The sequence below is a fragment of the Lutra lutra genome, chromosome 4, assembly GCF_902655055.1.
Source record: "Lutra lutra chromosome 4, mLutLut1.2, whole genome shotgun sequence".
Taxonomy (NCBI): Eukaryota; Metazoa; Chordata; class Mammalia; order Carnivora; family Mustelidae; genus Lutra; species Lutra lutra.
Genome location: NC_062281.1, coordinates 103,956,267 through 103,976,175, shown reverse-complemented (window position 1 = coordinate 103,976,175; position 19,909 = coordinate 103,956,267). Strand labels below are relative to the sequence as shown.

The following is a 19,909-nucleotide window of genomic DNA, read 5'->3' as shown; positions in this document are numbered from 1 at the left end:
AGGACCCTGAGATCATGACCCGAGCCGAAGGCAGCGGCTTAACCCACTGAGCCACCCAGGCGCCCCAAAAAGTCCTTTTGAACACGTGGAGGCCAGTCTGCCACCAAGCATCCCTTTTCTGATTAAAACCCAGGCAGAAGTGAGTCAGGGAGGCTACCTTGCTCTGAGCACTCCTGACTTGTTGCCACAGCCTGGTGGTAGCAGTGTATCTTAGGGATACTCTCGAATATGGTCAGAGCAAAACCCTCTGCCATTTGGTATCAGTCTTGCTTTCCTTTTAAGCAAAATGGAAAACACCCATTTAGATATCGCCTCTCGATTTGAGAACTTTTAGAACAACTCCTTAGAAGCAGTAAGATTTCTTCCAGTTTTAGGTGGAGTAACTGAGGTTCTGAGTCAATTAGGGGGCCTACCGCCACCGGCTGCCTCCCTTGCCCATATAATGACAGGTTTGGATGAGTGGATCTCTGAAGCTGTCTCTCCCTCTAATTTTTTATGAGTTTGTGAACTGGTGGTTTATTAGATAACCTGAAAATCTAAAATTATATGTTTGACCCAAAAATGAGCCAAGGAAAAGGAGTACAAATTAAATGTGGTAATGATGTCTACAGAACATTGTTCAAAATCTTAATTTGTAGATATGTGTCAATGTTAGAGAACCCAAATCAAACATATTTTGTTTAAAGTGAGAGGGGAGAGAATTGGGAAAAGGAGAAGGAAAGAAGGGGAAGAGGAAGAAGAAGAGGGGGAAGGAAAGAATAGGGAGAGTGGGAGGATAGGAGAAGAAGAAGAAATACTGCAGAATTATTTTACATTATTTAGTGCCTCATATTCATTGTAAAGTGAGGTATATCTTCATGAACAGAATTGTAGGCTATTCTAACCCAAACTGAAGAACAAGGGAAAATGCTTCCCAGGGAAGTCAAAGGCACAGTGGGAAAGCAAGAATTGAGAGCCTTTGATGTGAATTCCACCTTCTCTACTCATTAGCTATATGCCATCAGGCAAGTTACTGTATTTTTCTGAGCCTTCGTTTCCTCTTCTGAAAAATCAGAATAATACCTAGTTCCCAGGATTGCTAGAAGAATGTGATAATGCATGTAAAGCTCTTGGCATAGTGTTTGGCATAGAGTGAGCATTCAATAAGTGGTAGTTTAAAAATCAAAAAGACAGTCTCAGTGTTGAAATACTGAGGAATGCCCAAAGATGGAAGGCTGGGTACTCTATTTGTGGGGATAGAAATAGCCTACCTGAGATACGATCTCTATAAGAGTTTTAAACTATTTTAAAAATCTACCTGTAAATGAATATGCTGTTTGATAGTGAAAACAATCACTAAATAAATTTAAATAGAATGTGTCTAAGACATCCAAATGACCAAGAGGTAGATGAAAAGATATCCAACATCACTCATCATCAGGGAAATGCAAATAAAAATCACAATGAGATATCTAACACCTGTTAGAATGGCTATCTCCGGGGCGCCTGGGTGGCTCAGTGGGTTAAGCCGCTGCCTTCAGCTCAGGTCATGATCTCGGGGTCCTGGGATCAAGCCCCAGCCTGCTTCCTCCTCTCTCTGCCTGCCTCTCTGCCTGCTTGTGATCTCTCTCTGTCAAATAAATAAATAAAATCTTTAGAATGGCTATCTCCAAGAAGACAACAACAAATGGTGGCGAGGATGTGCAGAAAAGAGAACCTGTGTAACCCTGCTGGTGGGAATGTGAATTGGTTCAGCCACTATGGAAAACAATATGGGGGGTTCTTCAAAAAAAATTAAAAATGGATCTACCATATGATCCAGCAATTCTACTTCTGGATTTATACATAAAGAAAATGAAAAGAGAATACCAAAGTGATACATGCACTTCCATGTTTATTGCAGCATTATTCACTCTAGCCAAGAAATGGAAACAACCTAAGTGCCCATCAGCAAATGAGTGGATAAAGAAAATGAGGAAGAAGGACATCCTTCCATTTGCAACAACATCAATGGACCTTGAGCACATTATACTAAGTGAAATAAGTCAGAGAGACAAATACTGAACAATATCACTTAGATGAAGAATCTATAAGTGCCAAACTTCTAAATACAGAGAGTAAAATGGTGATCACTAGGGGATGGGGGGGGTGGAGAGAGAGGACAGTTGTTTAAGGGTATAAATTTTCAATGAATAATAAATAGGTGCTAGAGCTCTAATGCACAGCACAGTAAATATAGCAACAATATTGAATTATAATCATAAAACTTGCTAAGAGACTAGAACTTAATTATTCCAACCACTAGAAAGAAATAATAATTACGTAATATGATAGAGGTACTAATTATCATTGGAACGGGCAGTCATATTACAATATATAAATGTATCAAATTAACACGTGTACACTTTAAAATTACACATACTATGTGTTAAATATACCTCAATAAAAAGCCTGCTTTCTGAGGGAAAAAAGAACATCTTTAAGTGCCTACAGAGAAAAGAGAAAAAGAAAGACACATTTTATTTTTGCAGGACTTTTAGTGGCCCAAGTTACAGCCCCAAACTCATCCTCATGCCTTCTTTGTTCTTGAAATGCTCTTTGTTGACCTCTAAGCCCTTTTTGCTAAGGAAGAAAAGACCCTTTGTTAGCCAGATGATAGTTTCTCAAATATCATCCCACTTAAACTGATAATATTTAATTTTTGCTAAGAAAAAGAAAAAGAGAGAGACTACCAATGTAAGCCAGAAGTCTGAGAAACTCTCTCATCAGATGTGGGAAAACAGCTTCTCTTTTATTATTGTTATTGGTGTGTGTGTGTGTGTGTGTGTCAAATATCAAATGGATTTTGTCTGTAAAAGGACAATTTACATCCTTAGCATTATAATTATAGGGTCTCTTACAGGTAGCTGGAAGGAACTGGAACATCTTCTCACATCAAAACCCAGCTCGATCTTGGAATCCAACAGTGAATCCAAAGAGATTCTGGTCAGAACCCAACAGAAACTTTCTATAGACCCAATCCGATTTACTGAGCTCAGGTGAACATATTTAGGGCTGTGACTGCTTATGTGTACTGACCATTATGTGCTCAGCAATAGCTCACAAATCACCCTGAACACTGAGCAAATGAGGCTCACACGTCCTGGTGACCCACCCCTGTGAAAACACTGCAGTCTGGGCCTTAAGCGACAGGTGCTCACAATGCTGCCATCTGTTTCCTGTGTGGTTTGCTTTTTTATAAAATCTGAATTTGGTGTTGAGATGCTGACTTATGCTGACTAATTTGGCCAGTTTAAAAGAAGATAACCATGGTTGGGATGACTAGGGATCTGATGGAATCAGTTAAGAATGTTTATAGAAGGGGCACCTGGGGGGCACCTGGGTGGCTCAGTGGGTTAAAGCCGCTGCCTTCGGCTCGGGTCATGATCCCAGGGTCCTGGGATCAAGCCCCGCGTCGGGCTCTCTGCTCAGCAGGGCGCCTGCTTCCCTTCCTCTCTCTCTCTGCCTGCCTCTCTGCCTACTTGTGATCTCTGTCTGTCAAATAAATAAATAAAATCTAAAAAAAAAAAGAAGAAGAAGAAGAAGAAGGGGCACCTGGGTGACTCAGTCATTCAGCGTCTGCCTTCAGCTCTGGTCATGATCCCAGCGTCCTGGGATCGAGCCCTGCATTGGGCTCCCTGCTCAGCAGGGAGCCTGCTTCTCCCTCTCCCTCTCCCACTCCCCTGCTTACTTTTCCTCTCTTGCTGTGTCCCTCTCTGTCAAATAATAAAATCTTAAAAAAAAAAAAATGTCTGTAGAAGGGAAACCCAAAACTCCTTAGTAGTTAGAGGTTCAAGAGGGTCAGTGAGTCACTGTTTCTGGGTAGTAGGTGATGTTTGTTCTATTCACTAAGCCCATTTAGTGGTAATACAATGTATCACATTCTATACTGGAGGATTATTTCCATCTTCAGCGGAAAACTGTGGGACCATGTGCCTGTGACAGTCACTTACATCATCCCTAATACCTTTCCATTCTGTGTTTAGACCTTTGCTAGCTGCCAGACAGGCTATGACCCAGAGGCAGAGGAGAAAGCAGACATTGTTTCTACACACCCTGGCATTGTTTCTACACACCCTGAAATAAATTTAGTGAATTTATTCACTAAATAGTGAACCAATTTAGTGGTTCACTAAAGTATGAACCACTTAATACTCAGGTCTTGAACCCCACTTTTCTAAGATCAGTCCTATGAAGTGTAATAAAAATAGTTGACTGTTGGATCCAAATTCTTCTTCCTCCTTTATATGTGTGTCAGGAAGAATGTGAATAGGTTACAGTTAAAAGCTATAAGTTCATGATCCAATGATTTTTTTTTTTAAATTGTGGTACCTGGGTGGCTCAGCCGGTTAAGCATCTGTCCTCAGCTCAGGTCATCATCTCAGGGTCCTGAGATGGAGTCCCAAGTCGGGCTCCCTGCTCAGCAGAGAGTCTGCTTTTCCCTCTCCCCCGTCCCCCTACTCATGCTCTCTCTACCTCTCTCCCTCTCTCTAATAAACAAATAAAATCTTTTTTAAAAAAGATTTTTTAATTTGGGGGCACCTGGGTGACTCGGTTAAGTGTCCGACTCTTGATTTTGGATCAGGTCATGATCTCGGGGGTCATGAGATCAAGCCCCACACTGGGCTCAGTGGAGAGTCACTTGAGATTCTCTCTCTCCCTCCCCCTCTGCCCCTCTGCCTGCTCTCTCTCTCTCTCTCTCAAATAAATAAGAAAACAAAATCTTTAAAAAAAGATTTTTTTATTTTTAAGTAATCTCTACAACCAACGTGGGGTTCAAACTCACAACACTGAGATCAAGAGTCACAAGTTCTACTGACTGAGCCAGGCAGAGGCCCCTGCAACAGTATATTGAACGGCCTAGAACAATATGCGGCTCTAAGTCTTCACCCAACACATGCCACAGTCAACACAAAGAGGCAAAACAATAGCAGTAGCAATAGAAACTCACCTCCACCATGGGGGTCTCTGCACATCACGGAGTGAACCTGTGAACCTTTCGATACAGAGGAGCAACCCTTTCATTCTAAGTCATCTTTCTTTTTTTCAATAGTAGGAAGTTGGCTGCAATTAAATAATAGAATAAAAACTGAGCATCCAAATCATGGTGTGCCTACTTCTTCCATGTTCCTTTAATTGCAAGAAATCAACTTTGAAGACTACCTAAGGAACTTCTGATGTGATCTAAGCTTGTCTGTGTGCATGTGTGTATGTGGTCTTTTTTTTTTTTTTTTAAGAATTTATTCATTCATTTGACAGACAGAGATCACAAGTAGGCAGAGAGGCAGGCAGAGAGAGAGGAGGATGTGGGGCTGAGCAGAGAGCCCGATGTGGGGCTCGATCCCAGAACCCTGGGATCATGACCTGAGCCGAAGGCAGAGGCTTAACCCACTGAGCCACCCAGGCACCCCATGTGTATGGTCTTTTAAGAGCATTCAAAAATACTTTTAATTTGGGCGCCTGGGTGGCTCAGTGGGTTAAGCCGCTGCCTTCGGCTCAGGTCATGATCTCAGGGTCCTGGGATCGAGTCCCGCATCGGGCTCTCTGCCCAGCAGGGAGCCTGTTTCCCTCTCTCTCTCTGCCTGCTTCCCCGTCTACTTGTGATCTCTCTCTGTCAAATAAATAAATAAAATCTTTAAAAAAAAATACTTTTAATTTTCAGATTCTCTCCCTCTATTTCCAGGTCCAGATGTCTATTTACCCACAAAGACAAATAGGAGATGGTTCAGAATAATATGTCCTAGGCCACGCCTGGAGACCAGGAATTCATGGATTTTGTATCCTGTGTATGGTGTTTCTAGATTCAAGTATTTTCAAAGGTAATATGATACGGGCTCCCTCTGCAATGACTGCATTTGATTACATACTGGAAATGCTATCAGCTAACTTTATCTCAGAAATATGGCTGCCCACAAAGGCAGTATCTATAGCTGTAACCATATACCTTTCATCGTGGCTGTCTGGTTTCCTCCTGCCGTAAATTGGCAGAAGAGGCCCTGTGTTGGAACAACAAATCAACCCAGTGCTCCCTCGAGACCCATATGGGTGTATTATTTACAGCCCATCTTGGAGATGTAGGCCTGTGCATGAGTCTGAGGACCACCTGTTCCAAATTATTTTTCCTGAAACTATTTGAAAAATCCAAGCAAAAAGCTTTTGAAACTGTGAGTGAACTAGTATTTGGAGAACTTTCTTCCCTGTGTTTTACCAGCAGCCTTTGCTTGGTGCTCTTGTTCTTTTGGGGGTCAGTGCTGTCTCTTTATCTAATTTTCCTGTTGACACAACCATGCAGTCATCTTGGATTATCTAATTTATGCTGTAAACCACAGACCTTTGCTGTGCTTTGGAAACAGAAAACTCCTGCCAATTGATTTCCTAAAAATAATTCTAATCACAAATTTTAAAGAACATTGATCAAAAGAAGTTAGAAGTTTTTAAAGAATTTAAAAAAAAAAAAACATTTGTCCTTTCCCTAAACTTTCTTGCTTAAGTTTGGCAACGCCCAGAGATAAGATGGGCCAGAATATAAATTATATCCTTGTAGAAAAATAATAGCACTACTTTCTTAACCTCTTTCTTTATAAAAAGCCCAGAGACTCCCCCCAACATGACTATGATATAAATATCATCAGGCTGAAATGCCAATTTTTATGGGACAATTTAGCTTGCTTGATTAAAATCCTAGAAGTGACAGCCATACAAAAGAAAAATAATGCTCAGCACCCAGCCTATTATGATTTCCTTGTGGAGGCTTCATAAACATTAATTAAGGCACACAATACCCAGATGAAGTATTTCTTCATCACTCAAGCAATATCACCACCTCAGAAATGGAAACTCAAGACAGTGCTAAACAATTTAGGCCAGGAAATAATTACCTACTCAAAAGATAACAGTGCTTTGCAGCTAAATAACACTTTTTTTTTCTTTTCAGTGTAACAGAATTCATTGTTTTTGCACCACACCCACTGCTCCATGCAATACGTGCCCTCCTTAATACCCACCACCTGGCTCCCCCAACCTCCCACCATACCCCCCCGCCCCTTCAAAACCTTCAGGTTGTTTTTCAGAGTCCACAGTCTCTCATGGTTCACCTCCCCTTCCAATTTCCCTCAACTCCCTTCTCTTCTCCATCTCCCCATGTCCTCCATGCTATTTGTTATGCTCCACAAATAAGTGAAACCATATGATAATTGACTCTCTCTGCTTGACTTATTTCACTCAGCATAATCTCTTCCAGTCCCATCCATGTTGCTACGAAAGTTGGGTATTCATCCTTTCTGATGGAGGCATAATACTCCATAGTGTATATGGACCACATCTTCCTTATCCATTCATCTGCTGAAGGGCATCTTGGTTCTTTCCACAGTTTGGCGACCGTGGCCATTGCTGCTATAAACATTGGGGTACAGGTGGCCCTTCTTTTCACTACATCTGTATCTTTGGCGTAAATACCCAGTAGTGCAATGGCAGGGTCATGGGGAAGCTCTATTTTTAATTTCTTGAGGAATCTCCACACTGTTCTCCAAAGTGGCTGCACCAACTTGCATTCCCACCAACAGTGTAAGAGGGTTCCCCTTTCTCCACATCCTCTCCAACACACATTGTTTCCTGTCTTGCTAATTTTGGCCATTCTAAGTGGTGTAAGGTGGTATCTCAATGTGGTTTTAATTTGAATCTCCCTAATGGCTAGTGATGATGAATTAAATAACACTTTTTAACCAAGAGTATCCAACCACATTACAAACTCTAACTAAACACTCTCAGAGACTTAATAAGTATTTCCCTTTAACCTCAACAGATTGAAAGAGAGAAAGCAATTTAGCCAAAATTACACAAAGGGTCACTAGCCGTGCGGATTCTAGTATTAGGTGGAAAGTGAAGAAAACAAGATTTATGGAGGACGCATTATGTGCTGGGCCCTTTGGATATTTCATCTCATCAATCCTCTCCATGGTCCCTGATAAATACTCTTTCCCTGCTGTAGGCTAAGGAAACAAGCTCAGTGGAGCAGCTAGGACAGCTCAGTCTGATTCCAAAGCCAGCGTGCTTCTGCTCCTATAAGACCACGTGTCACAAAGTGGAAGAAGAAATATAAGTGGTCAGACTCAACAGATACATACATATAGATAGATAGATAGATAGATAGATATCTACACACACACACACACACACACACACACACCAGATACACACACATACACAGGATTGGTAATTAATTTGCTATTCCTGATGTAGGCAAATTTCCCAAACTTAGTGGCTTAAGACAACACAAATTAACTATCTTTCAGTTCTGGATGTCAGAAGTCCAAAAATGGATCTCAATGGGCTGAAATCAAGGTGACAGCAGCCTGCATTCCTTCTGGAGGCTTTAAAGGAGAATCCATTCCCTTGTTTATTCCAGTGTCTAAAGGTGATCTGCATTCCTTGGCTGGTAACCCTTCCTCCATTTTCAAAGCAACATCATAATGTCTTTACATCTCTCTCTCTCTCTCTCTTTTTATAAAGATTTTATTTATTTATCAGAGAGAGAGAAAGAGAGAGGAAGTGAGCACATAAGCAGGAAGCCCGATGTGGGGCTCAATCGCAGGATCCCAGGATCATGACTTGAGCCGAAGGCAGACACAACCAACTGAGCCACCCAGGTGCCCCACCATCTTCAAATCTCTTCTTGACTCTGACACTCAAACCTCCCTTTTTCACTTCACAGGACCTCTATGATTACAAAAATGGGTCCACCTAGATAATCCAGGATAACCTCCTCCCCTCAAAATCTCTAACTTAATCACACCTGCAAAGTCTCTTGTGACCTATAAAGTGACATTTTCATAGGTTCCATGGATTAAGATATAGGTAACTTTGGGTGCCATTATTTTGCTTATCACAGTACCCTATTTTATATTTTGGAGAATTTTTAGAAAACCAGGACCTATGCCTCATCATTTCTTCCCCAGCTAGTATCTCTTGTGCCCATTATCCCCAAAACCCTTCCTAAAATGGAGCTTTGTCATCTCATGGAGCAACCTTGTTGAGATACAGTAAATACTATAGGAGGACATACCACAAAAGGAGAAGGTTTAAAAAAACAATAAATGATTGGGACACCTAGGCGGCTCAGTCGGTTAAGTGACCGACTCTTGGTTTCAAAGTCCTCGTCTCAAAGTCAAGGTTGTGAGATCGAGCCCCCTGTGGGGCTCATGGTCTGTGCAGAGTTTGCTTCTGCCTCTCCCTCCCCTCTGCCAACCTCCTCTGGCCTTTCCCTTGCCTACTCACTCACGAGTCCTCTCTCGATCTCTCAGATAAATAAATAAATAAATAAATAAATAAATAAATAAAATAAATAAATAAATAAATAAAATTTATTTTAAAAAATAAAAAAACATAGGGGCGCCTGGGTGGCTCAGTGGATTAAGCCGCTGCCTTTGGCTCAGGTCATGATCTCAGGGTCCTGGGATCGAGTCCCGCATCGGGCTCTCTGCTTAGCAGGGTGCCTGCTTCCCTCTCTCTCTCTCTCTCTGCCTGCCTCTCCGTCTACTTGTGATCTCTCTCTCTGTCAAATAAATAAATAAAATATTAAAAAAAATAAATAAAAATAAAAAAAATAAAAAACCATAAATGATAGCTATTTATGCATGCAACCACCTAGAGGCATCTCAAAATAATTATGCCATTTGAAATAAGCCCAAAAAAAGTACACGTCTATATAAAATTCTATAAAATGCAAAGTAATATATAGTGACAGAAAGCAAGTCACTGGTTGCCTGAGGTTGGGATGCAGGTCCAGGGAAGGATTACCAAGGGGCATAAGAATGTTTTTAGTATTGATGGATTTTTTTTTATTTATTCATTTCAGTTTTATTTAAATTATAGTTAGTTAACAAACAGTGAGATACTGGTCTCAGGAACAGAAGCTGGCTAATTCACCACCTGCATAGAACCCCCAGTGCTCATCCCAACAAGCACCCTCCTTACTGCCCATCACCCATCTAACCCATCCCCCACCTACCTCCCTTGGATTGACGGATATATTGATTGTGGTGCTTATTTCGCAGATGTATAAATATGTCACAGAAACATCAAACTTGACAAGTTGTGTACTTTACGTGCTATTTATTATGTCAGTTGCAGCTCAATAAAGCTGTTAAACATACATGAAAAGAAACCTCAAAATCCTCCAAGGCACACCAGAACTTCATAATTGAGGTTAAAGAGCCAGAGAGAAACTTCGGTCCCGCTGTAATAACCTCATCTATATAGTTGTCCAGAAAATTCTTATACGCCTCATTCAGATATTACCATGTCAGGATGATGGAGATTTGCAAGCAGAACACATTTGGGAGATTATTTTGCATATTATCTAAGCTTCTACACTTGGCATGTGGGGCCCTTTGTGAGCTGTGTGGGCCGCCTACCTCTCCAACCTGTCTTCCTGCCACACCTGGACTTGAAATTCATGCTTCAACAATGCCAGGCTATTTACAGCTGTCCACGCTCACCTGTGTTTGCTGTCTCCATATAATGCGCTGCTGTCCTCTCTGCCTCCTTGGCCAAGAGAAGCCATCACCTCCTCCACTACCTCCAATTCCTGGACAAGCATCTTGGGCTGCACTTTCCCCACCGTATTATAGGTAATTGTTTCGCTTCTGTCTCTGTCACTAGCCTCTCTGAACTCCCAACCGTGGCATATAGCAGAGACTCAGCAGTTATCTCATGGAATTAGAAATGCTCCCAGTAGGTCATAGACACAAACCTCAACCATTAGGGTATGTACAGGGAAGGACATCCACTAAAATAGGAGTTCAGCTATTGGTAGATGAAGGCAAGAGCCTGGTCATGAAGTTGGTGGCAGGGACACCAACTGCAACCCCAGCGAGGGCAATGGTTCTCAGTAGGAGGCAGGGCTACTGCAGAGGGTTTCAGAAACTGTGGGTGTTCTTGGTCATCACCGCGCTGCCTGACTGGGAAGGTGCTCCTGCAATTGAGGACCTGGAGACCAGGGTGGGAGCTCAGTACAGAGCAGCCCTAAAAGAAGAATGATCACCTCCAAAGTTCCAATAAGGCCTTCATTTAAAAAAATAATACTCTAGGGGCGCCTGAGTGGCTCAGTTGGTTGAGTGTCTGCCTTTGGCTCAAGTCATGATCCCAGGGTCCTGGTATCAAGCCCTGAATTCGGGCTTTCTGCTCAACATGGACTCTGCTTCTCCCTGTCCTTCTGCTGCTCACCGGGCTTCTGCTCCCTCACTCTCTCTCTCTCAGACAAATGAATAAAATCTTAAAAAAAAAAAAAAAAAGTACTGCTCTAAAGAGAAAAAATCTTTTCTCTGTAAAGACTGAAAATGCTCCTCTTCCTTAGTGCTTCAGGTGAGGAGAGTTGCATTCAGGGAAGGGCCAGAATCCTCTCGCCCCGCTGCAAACACTCGCTCTCCTTGTCCCCGTCTCCTGCACCAGCCACGTTTCTCTCCTCCCTTTTACTGTCTACATTTCCTCTCTTTTGTTCGTCAGATACCCGGTCTCCTTCATACACTGGGGCCTTCATTTCATGCTGTTTACTCTGCCCAAATTGGCCACTCCACCTTCTTCCCTCTACCTGGTTATGTCTTACTCATCCTTTGGTATGTCATTTCCTCTAGAACTTTCTGTCGCCTCCTATACAAGGCCTGTTTCCCCTGATAGAAGCTTTCAGAGCCTTCTTTGTATCTCTCTAATAGCCTTTTATAATTCTAAAATATTGGTGGAAGGAAGAAGGAAAGAGAGAGAGAGGAGAGGAGGGAGGTGGGAGGAAGAAGAAAGGCAAGCAGAGAGGAAGACCCATTTGGCTGTTTGAGGAGAGTGGAAAGAGCACACGTTTTTATAAGCCAGACTCTCAACTCTCCTCTTTATTAATTGAGGAACTTGAATAAGTTATCTAGTAATTCGCACCTCTGTTTCTTCATCCACAATATGAGCATAAAGGATGTTTGTGGGACTTAAATGACAGAAATAGAGTATCTTGCTCAGTGTCTGACACATGGAGGGTGTTCAATAAATGTCAAATCTTCTTTCTCTCTCACTCTCTTCTTCCCCTAAGGGAAGGACTTGTCAAGGTAGAGATTTAACTGAGGAAGCTGGACTAAAAAAACCTTTATGCCTAGCTTGATGGAGAGAACTTCTGTAAGCCTTCATAATGGGTTTAAGGGACTCACAAATGTCTTTTTTGTTGTTGTTGTTGTTAAGCTTTTATGTATTTGTCAGAGAGAGAGCACAGCAGGGGGAGTAGAAGGCAGAGGGAGAAGCTGGCTCCCCACTGAGCAGGGAGTCCCCGATGTGGGAGTCAGTCCCAGGACCATGGGATCACGATCTCAGTCAAAGGCAGACACTTAACCAACTGAGCCACCCAGGCATCCCAACACTCACAGCGTCTTAAAGAAAGCCTGTGGACAGGGGGTGGGCAGTTGTAATGGGTGATGAGTAGAAGCAATGAAGCAAATTCATAGACATTGATATGGAGTGTTGCTCAATATTCTTGAAAGACCTACTCTTCATAATCCTTCCAGCACACTAGCAAGTATATGTAGGATGACTATACCTGATTTCATGGAAGGAATGTGAGCTAACCAGGAAGTGAGGCACCTCTAAAAAGCTACTTGGTCTTTTATGTCTCTGACATCACAGTCTCACTGAGGTCCTACTGATGCCCCCCTCAAAAAAAAAGTTGGGAGAGGGTCAGTGACACCTATCTGAGGTGGCGTCTAGCCACTAAAGTAGAAAGAGTTCTAAATGACCACAATTTATGTTTGTATGATTTGCCATCAAGGGAACCTCTGGGCACATCTGCAATCCCATAATTAAGACTGATAATAACGTCATAAAATAATGGGTATGATCTTCAGAGGAGAACATTTGCATACACATATTATCCTAGAGGCAAACAGACTCTTAGAAGTTCAACACACAGGAGATTGCCAGGCTAGTCATGAAAGTCCCGCCTCCTTTCTAAGTAATCCACCCTACTAAGTGATATTTGGAATAACAGAGTAGTAAGTAAGTTTCATTGTGCAACTTCTTTTGTAGTGACACCACGTGAATTAAAAGTACTTGATTGCCTTGCTAACAGGGAGCCTCCAGATCTACTGTGAAGCAGTAATACTGACCACTTCAACTTTAGAGAACCCCCAAGTTAACCCTGTAAAAGAACACAGGGCTGTTTCCTGGTTAAAGTCCCTAACTACTTACTCAGACAGGCTTCTTAAACTGACCTTCTTTGTGATAGTCTCACTTGCCTTTACCAGTTCCTGTCCTGGATTTGAAGTAGAAAGTTCTGTGTCCTGGAAAGCCCTCAGTCCAAGAATGATTAGCCACCCTAACTGGGCAGATTCTGTCACCCCTGCCAAACTCCTAAACTGTTATCTCCTCACCCCTATTTACCCCTGTTTCATATCTATGCATTTTTAAATTTTTTCTGTTTTTTAAAATTTTTTAATAGAAAGCCACCAGAGGGAAGTAACAGAGCACACTTACAGGGGAATATTCAGATCCATGGTACTTTTTCTTAGTTTTAACCTTTTTTTTTAAATTGCTTTATGCTTTTAGCTTATTGTTTAAAATGGGGAAAGTACAGAAATGTCCAGACTCAGATGGCTTCAGCCTAATTCTTTCTAGTGTTTATTAAACGTGTTTTCCATAGTTGGGATCATAATAAATAAGCAATTCTGCAACATACATTTTTAACTGGACAAAGAACATTTCCTCGTGTTCTTATACTTTGAAATAAATGCCTATTTTTAATAGTTATATCCACTACATGGCTACACTGCAATTAATCATTTTCCTAACAACAGACATTCAGATTGTCTCCAGCTTTCAATATTTTTAAATGACATAACAGTAAATATCCTTACCTATACCCTAAATTATTTCCTTGGGATAAATTCTCAGATGGGAAAGTATTAGGACAAGTATAAAAATTTTAATGTTCCTAATATTGATTTCAAAAAGTCTGTACAAGCTTATATTCTCACCAGCAACATGGCAGTGATATTTCACATGCTCCATAACACTGAACAGTAACATTTAAAGAAATCTTTGGGGGTACCTGGGTGGCTCAGTGGGTTAAAGCTTCTGCCTTCAGCTCAGGTCATGATCCCAGAGTCCTGGGATCAAGCCCCACATTGGGCTCTAAGCTCCACAGGGAGCCTGCTTCCTCCTCTCTCTCTCTGACTGAATCTCTGCCTACTTGTGATCTTTGTCTGTCAAATAAATAAATAAAATCTTTTAAAAATTTTTAAAAAAATTTTTAAAAAGAAATATTTGTCAATTTAAAAAAAAGGTATTTCAATGTTGTTGGGGTTTTTTTTTCAAGATTTTATTTATTTATTTGACAGAGAGCGATCACAAGTAGGCAGAGAGGCAGGCAGAGGGAAAAAGGGGGAAGCAGGCTCCCCACAGGGCAGAGAGCCCGATGCAGGGCTTGATCTCAGGACCATGACACCATGAGACCATGAGACCATAACCTAAGCTGAAGGCAGAGACTCAACCCACTGAGCCACACAGGTGCTCCATCAACGTTGTTTTAGTTTGTAGCATCTTGATGACTGGCAAGGTTGGACATATATTTATATTTATTGGTCTCTTTTATTTTTTCATTTGTGAATGATCTCAGTCTTTTGCTTGTTTATCTTTTATCCACAATATGACTAGATTTTTCTTATTATAAAAAGTAATACATGTTCATTATGAAATGTGTAAAAAAATGTTAATATAGTGTTTTATATATGTTCCTTAGAGAACTCAATCCAATCTATTGTATCTATGTCAACAAGTATACATCTAAGCCATCTTTTTTTTTGAAGTATAGTTGACACACAATATTCCATTAGTTTCAAGTTTATAACATAGTGATTCCTACAATTCTATACATTATGCTATTCTTATTGCAAGTATAGCTACCAAATGTTACAATGCAACCCTATTGTAATACCATTGAGTATAATCCCTATCCTGTACCTTCCATCCCTGTAACTTACTCATTCCATAAAAGGAAGCCTGTACCTCCCACTCCCCTTAGCCCCTTTTTGTTCAATAGCCCCCCACTGTTCCCTCTGACAACCACCAGTTTGTTCTCTGTATTCATGGAGCTCTATCTGCTTTATTTGTTTATTCTTTTTTTTTTTTTTTACTCCACGTATAAGTGAAATCATAAGGTATTTGTCTTTCTTTCTCTTGCTGACTTATTTCACCTAGCACAATACTCTCTAGGTCTATCCATATTGTCACAAATGGCAAGCTCTCTCTCTCTTTTTTTTTTAAGATTTATTTATTTATTTGAGAGAGAGAGAGAGAGCCAGGGGAGGGGCAGGGGAGAGGGAAGGAATCTCAAGAAGACTCCCTGCTGAGCACGGAACCTGATACAGGGCTTGATCCTACAACCCTGAGAACATGACCTGAGCTGAAATCAAGAGTTGGATGCTTAACTGACTGAGCCACCCAGGAGTTCCATGTTTTTTTTTAATGGCTGAGTAATATTCTCTCTCTCTCTCCATATATATATATAATATATATAATATCTTCCTTATCCATTCATCTATTGATGGACACTTGGGTTGCTTCCATATCTTGGCTATTGCAAATAATGCTGCAATAAACACAGAGATGCATATATCGTTTTAAACTGTGTTTTCATTTTCTTTGGGCAAATACTCAGTAGTGGAATTACTGGAGCACATGGTATTTCTACTTTTAATTTTTTGAGGAACCACTATACTGTTTTCCACAGTGACTGCACCACTTGACACTCCTACCAACAGTGCACAAGTATTCCTTTTTCTCTATGGCTTCACCAACACTTGTTATTTCTTGTCTTTTTGATACTAGCCATTCTGACTCATGTGAGGTGATATCTCATTGTGGTTTTGATTTGCATTTCCCTGATGATTAGTGATGTTGAGCATTTTTTCATGTATGTTGGTCATCTGTATGTCTTCCTTGGAAAAAAAGTGTCTATTCAGTTCATCTGCTCATTTTTAATTAGATTTTTTGGGGTGTTTTGATTATGAATTGTTTAAGTTCTTTGTATATTTTGGATAGTAATCCCTTTTTGGATATATCATTTGCAAATATCTTCTCCCATTTGGTAGGTTGCCTTTTTATTTTGTTGATGGCTTCTCTGGGCAAAAAACTTTTCATTTTTGTGTAATCCCAAAAGCTTATTTTTGCTTTTGTTTCCCTTGTCTAAAGTGACGTGTTTAGAAAAATGTTGCTAAGATTGATATCTAAGGGATTAGTGCCTGTATTTTATTTTGGGGGTTTTACTGTTTTGGGTCTCACATTAAGATCTTTTAAAATACTTTATTTATTGAGAGAGAGCACAAGCAGAGGGAGAAGCAGGCAGACAGAGAAGCAGGCACCCCGCTGAGCAAGGAAGCCTAATGCGGGGCTCTATCCCAGGACTCTGGGATCATGACCCTAGCCGAAGGCAGACGCTGAAGGACTGAGCCACACAGGTGCCCTTCACACTTAGACTTTTAATCCATTTTTGTTTATTTATTATTTTTTTTAAAGATTTTATTTATTTATTTATTTATTTATTTATTTATTTATTTGTCAGAGAGAGAGAGAGAGAGCGAGAGAGCGAGCGCCAGCGGGAGAACACAAGCAGGCAGAGCTGCAGGCAGAGGCAGAGGCAGAGAGAGAAGCAGGCTCCCCACTGAGCAAGGAGCCCGATGCGGGGCTCGATTCCAGGACCCTGGGATCATGACCAGAGCTGAAGGCAGCGGCTTAACCAACTGAGCCACCCAGGCGTCCCCATTTTTGTTTATTTTTATGTATGGTCTAAGAAAGTGATCAAATTTTATTATTTTGCATGCAGCTGTTCAGTTTTCCCAGCACCATTTATTGAATAGACTCTCTTTTCCCTATTGTACATTCTTGCCTTCCTTGTTGTAGATTAATTTGCCTTATATAAGGATAGGTTTATTTCTGGGATCTCCATTCTTTGCCATTGACCTATTTGTCTATTTTTGTGCTAGTACCATACTGTTTTATTACAACTTCATAGTATATCTTGAAATCTGGGATTGTAATACCTCCAACTTTATTTTTCTTTTGATTATTGCTTTGGCTACCCAGGGTCTTTTGAGGTTCCATACATATTTTAGGATTATTTGTTCTAGTTCTGTGAAAAATGCTATTAGTATCTTAATGGGGATTGCATTGAATCTATAGGTTGCTGTGGATAGTATGGACATTTTAACAATATTAATTCTTCTAATCCATGAGTGTGGGATGGCTTTTGTTTGTTTGTTTGTTTTATTACTAATTCAATATCATTACTAGTAATCGGTCTATTCAGATTTTCTACATCTTCCTGATTTGGTATAGAAGATTGTATACTTCTAGGAATGTATCCATTCCTTCTGGGTTGTCTAATTTGTTCCCATGTAATTTTTCATTGTAGTCTCTTATAATCTTTTGCACTTCTGTTGTCTCCTTTTTCATTTTTTATTTTATTTATTCATGTCCTCTCTCTTTTTTTCTTGACAAATCTTACTAAATGCTTATCAATTTTGTTTCTTCTCAAAGAGCTAGATCTTGATCTTTTCTTTCTTTTTTTTTGTCTATTTCATTTAATTCTGCTCTGATCTTTCTAAAAAAAAAAGATTTATTTTTATTTATTTGAGGGGGATGGGGCAGAGGGAGAGAATCTCAAGCACACTCCCTGCTGAGCAAAGCCCAACATGGGGCTCCATCTCACAACCCTGAGATCATGACCTGAGTCAAAATCAAGAGTTAAATGCCTAACCAACTGAGCCAACAATGTGGCCCTTAATTCTGCTCTGATAATTTTCCTCCTTTTATAACTTTGGGGTTCAGTCTTCTTTTTCTAGTTTCTTTATGTGTAAGGTTAGATTGTTTAAGATCTTCCTGTTTTTTGTGGTAGGCTTATATCACTATAAATTTCCCTCTTAGATCTGTTTTTGCTACATCCCAAAGATTTTGGACTGTTGTGTTTTAATTTTCATTTGTCCCTCTGTATTTTTTAATTTCCTTTGATTTCTTCATTGACTCATTGGTTGTTTTGTCTTCATGTGTTTGTGTTGTTTACAGTTTCTTCCTTGTGATTGAGTTCTAGTTTCATACCATTGTGGTCAGAAAAGATACTTGATATGAGTTAAAACTCCTTAAATTTATTGAGACTTGTTTTGTTACCTAACATGTGATCTATCCTGGAGAATCTTCCATGTGCACTTGAAAAGAACATGTATTCTGTTGTTTTTGGAGGGAATGTTCTGTATTTATTTGTTAAGGCCACCTGATCTATTATGTCTTCCAAAGATATAGTTTCCTTATTGATTTTCTGCCTGGATAATCTATTCATTGATGTAAATGTGGTGTTAAAGTCCCCTACTATTATTGTATTACTGTCAATTTTTCCCTTTATGTGTATTAATATTTGCTTTATGTATTTAGATGCTCTAGTGTTGAGTGCAGATATACAATGCTCTATCTTCTTGTTGAATTGATCATTATGTAATACCCTTATTTGTCTCTTGCTGTGGTCTTTGTTGGTTTTGGTTTTTTTTTTTTTTTTAAGAGAGAGAGTGGTGGGAAAGAGGAGAGAGAGAATCTTATTTCTTAAAAATGTAATTATTTATTTGAGAGTGAGAGAGATCAGGGGTCTGGGGCAGAGGGAGAGGGAGAGAATCTCAAGCAGACTCCCTACTGAGCAGGGCACCTAATTCAGGGCTCTATCTCATGACCCTGAGATCATGACCTGAGCCAAAATTGAGAGTCAGGCACTTAACCAACTGAGCCATCCAGGTTCCCCTGTGGACTTTGTTTTAAAGTCTATTTTATGATTGTTAGTTGAATTTTAATTTTAAAAATGTCAAAAACCAAAATACATAAAAATAAAAAATGAAGTTCATTTTATATGATATAAGTATTGCTACCCTGGCTTTTCTTTTTTTCTTTTTCTTGTTTCCATTACATGAATATCTTTTTCCATCCCTTCACTTTCAGTCTATAAGTGTTTTTAGGTCTGAACTAAATCTCTTGTATGCAGCATATAGTTGGCTATGTAGGTCTTATTTTTTCATCCTTGCAATAACCCTATGTCTTTTGACTGGAGAATTTAGACCACTTGTCTTTAAAGTAGTTGTTGATAGGTATGTACTCGTTGCCATTTTGTTAATTGTTTTCTGATTGCTTTTGTAGTGTCCTGTTCCTCTTTCTTCTCTTGCTCTCTTTCCTTGTGATTGATGACTTTCTTTAGTGCTATACTTGGCTTTCTTTCTCTTTATTTTTAGAGTTTCTTTTATAGGCTTTTGGTTTGTGGCTACCATGTGGTTTATACATAATATCCTAAGTATACAGCAGTCTGTATTGATGGTCACTTAAAGTCAAACATATTCTGAAAGAACTTCATTTTTACTCCTCCTGCCACATTTTATGTATATGTTGTCATATTTCACACCTTTTTATGTTGTGAGTCCCCATAACTAATTTTTTTTAAAGATTTTATTTATTTATTTGACACAGAGAGAGAGATTACAAGTAGGCAGAGAGGCAGGCAGAGAGAGCAGGGAAGCAGGCTCCCTGCTGAGCAGAGAGCCCGATGTGGGACTCGATCCCAGGACCCTGGGATTATGACCTGAGCCGAAGGCAGAGGCTTAACCCACTGAGCCACCCAGGCGCCCCCCCCATAACTAATTTTACAGATATATTTTTAAAATTTTATATGTTAGGGTGTAGATCTCCTTGGGTTCATCTTGTTTGGAACGTCTGTGCCTCCTGAACCTTGATATCTGTTCTCTTCCCCAGATTAGAGAAGGTCTAAGCTATTTATTTCTTCAGATACCTTTTCTGCCCCATTCTTTCCCTCTTCTCCTTCTGGCACCCATATAGTGCAAATGTT

At 40.2% G+C, this 19,909-nt stretch overlaps 1 protein-coding gene across 4 annotated transcripts in view; it reads right to left on the bottom strand.

The window, feature by feature from the left end:
- AKNAD1 (AKNA domain containing 1) overlaps window positions 1-2,998 on the bottom strand; it is a 38,704-nt gene extending 35,706 nt beyond the window's left edge. For all 4 annotated transcript variants that reach the window (XM_047728186.1, XM_047728189.1, XM_047728190.1 and 1 more), the window contains exon 1: window positions 2,880-2,998. The gene's annotated coding sequence lies outside the window, so the exon portion shown is untranslated. The remainder of the gene's footprint in view (window positions 1-2,879) is intronic.
- Between the last annotated feature and the right edge of the window lie 16,911 nt (window positions 2,999-19,909).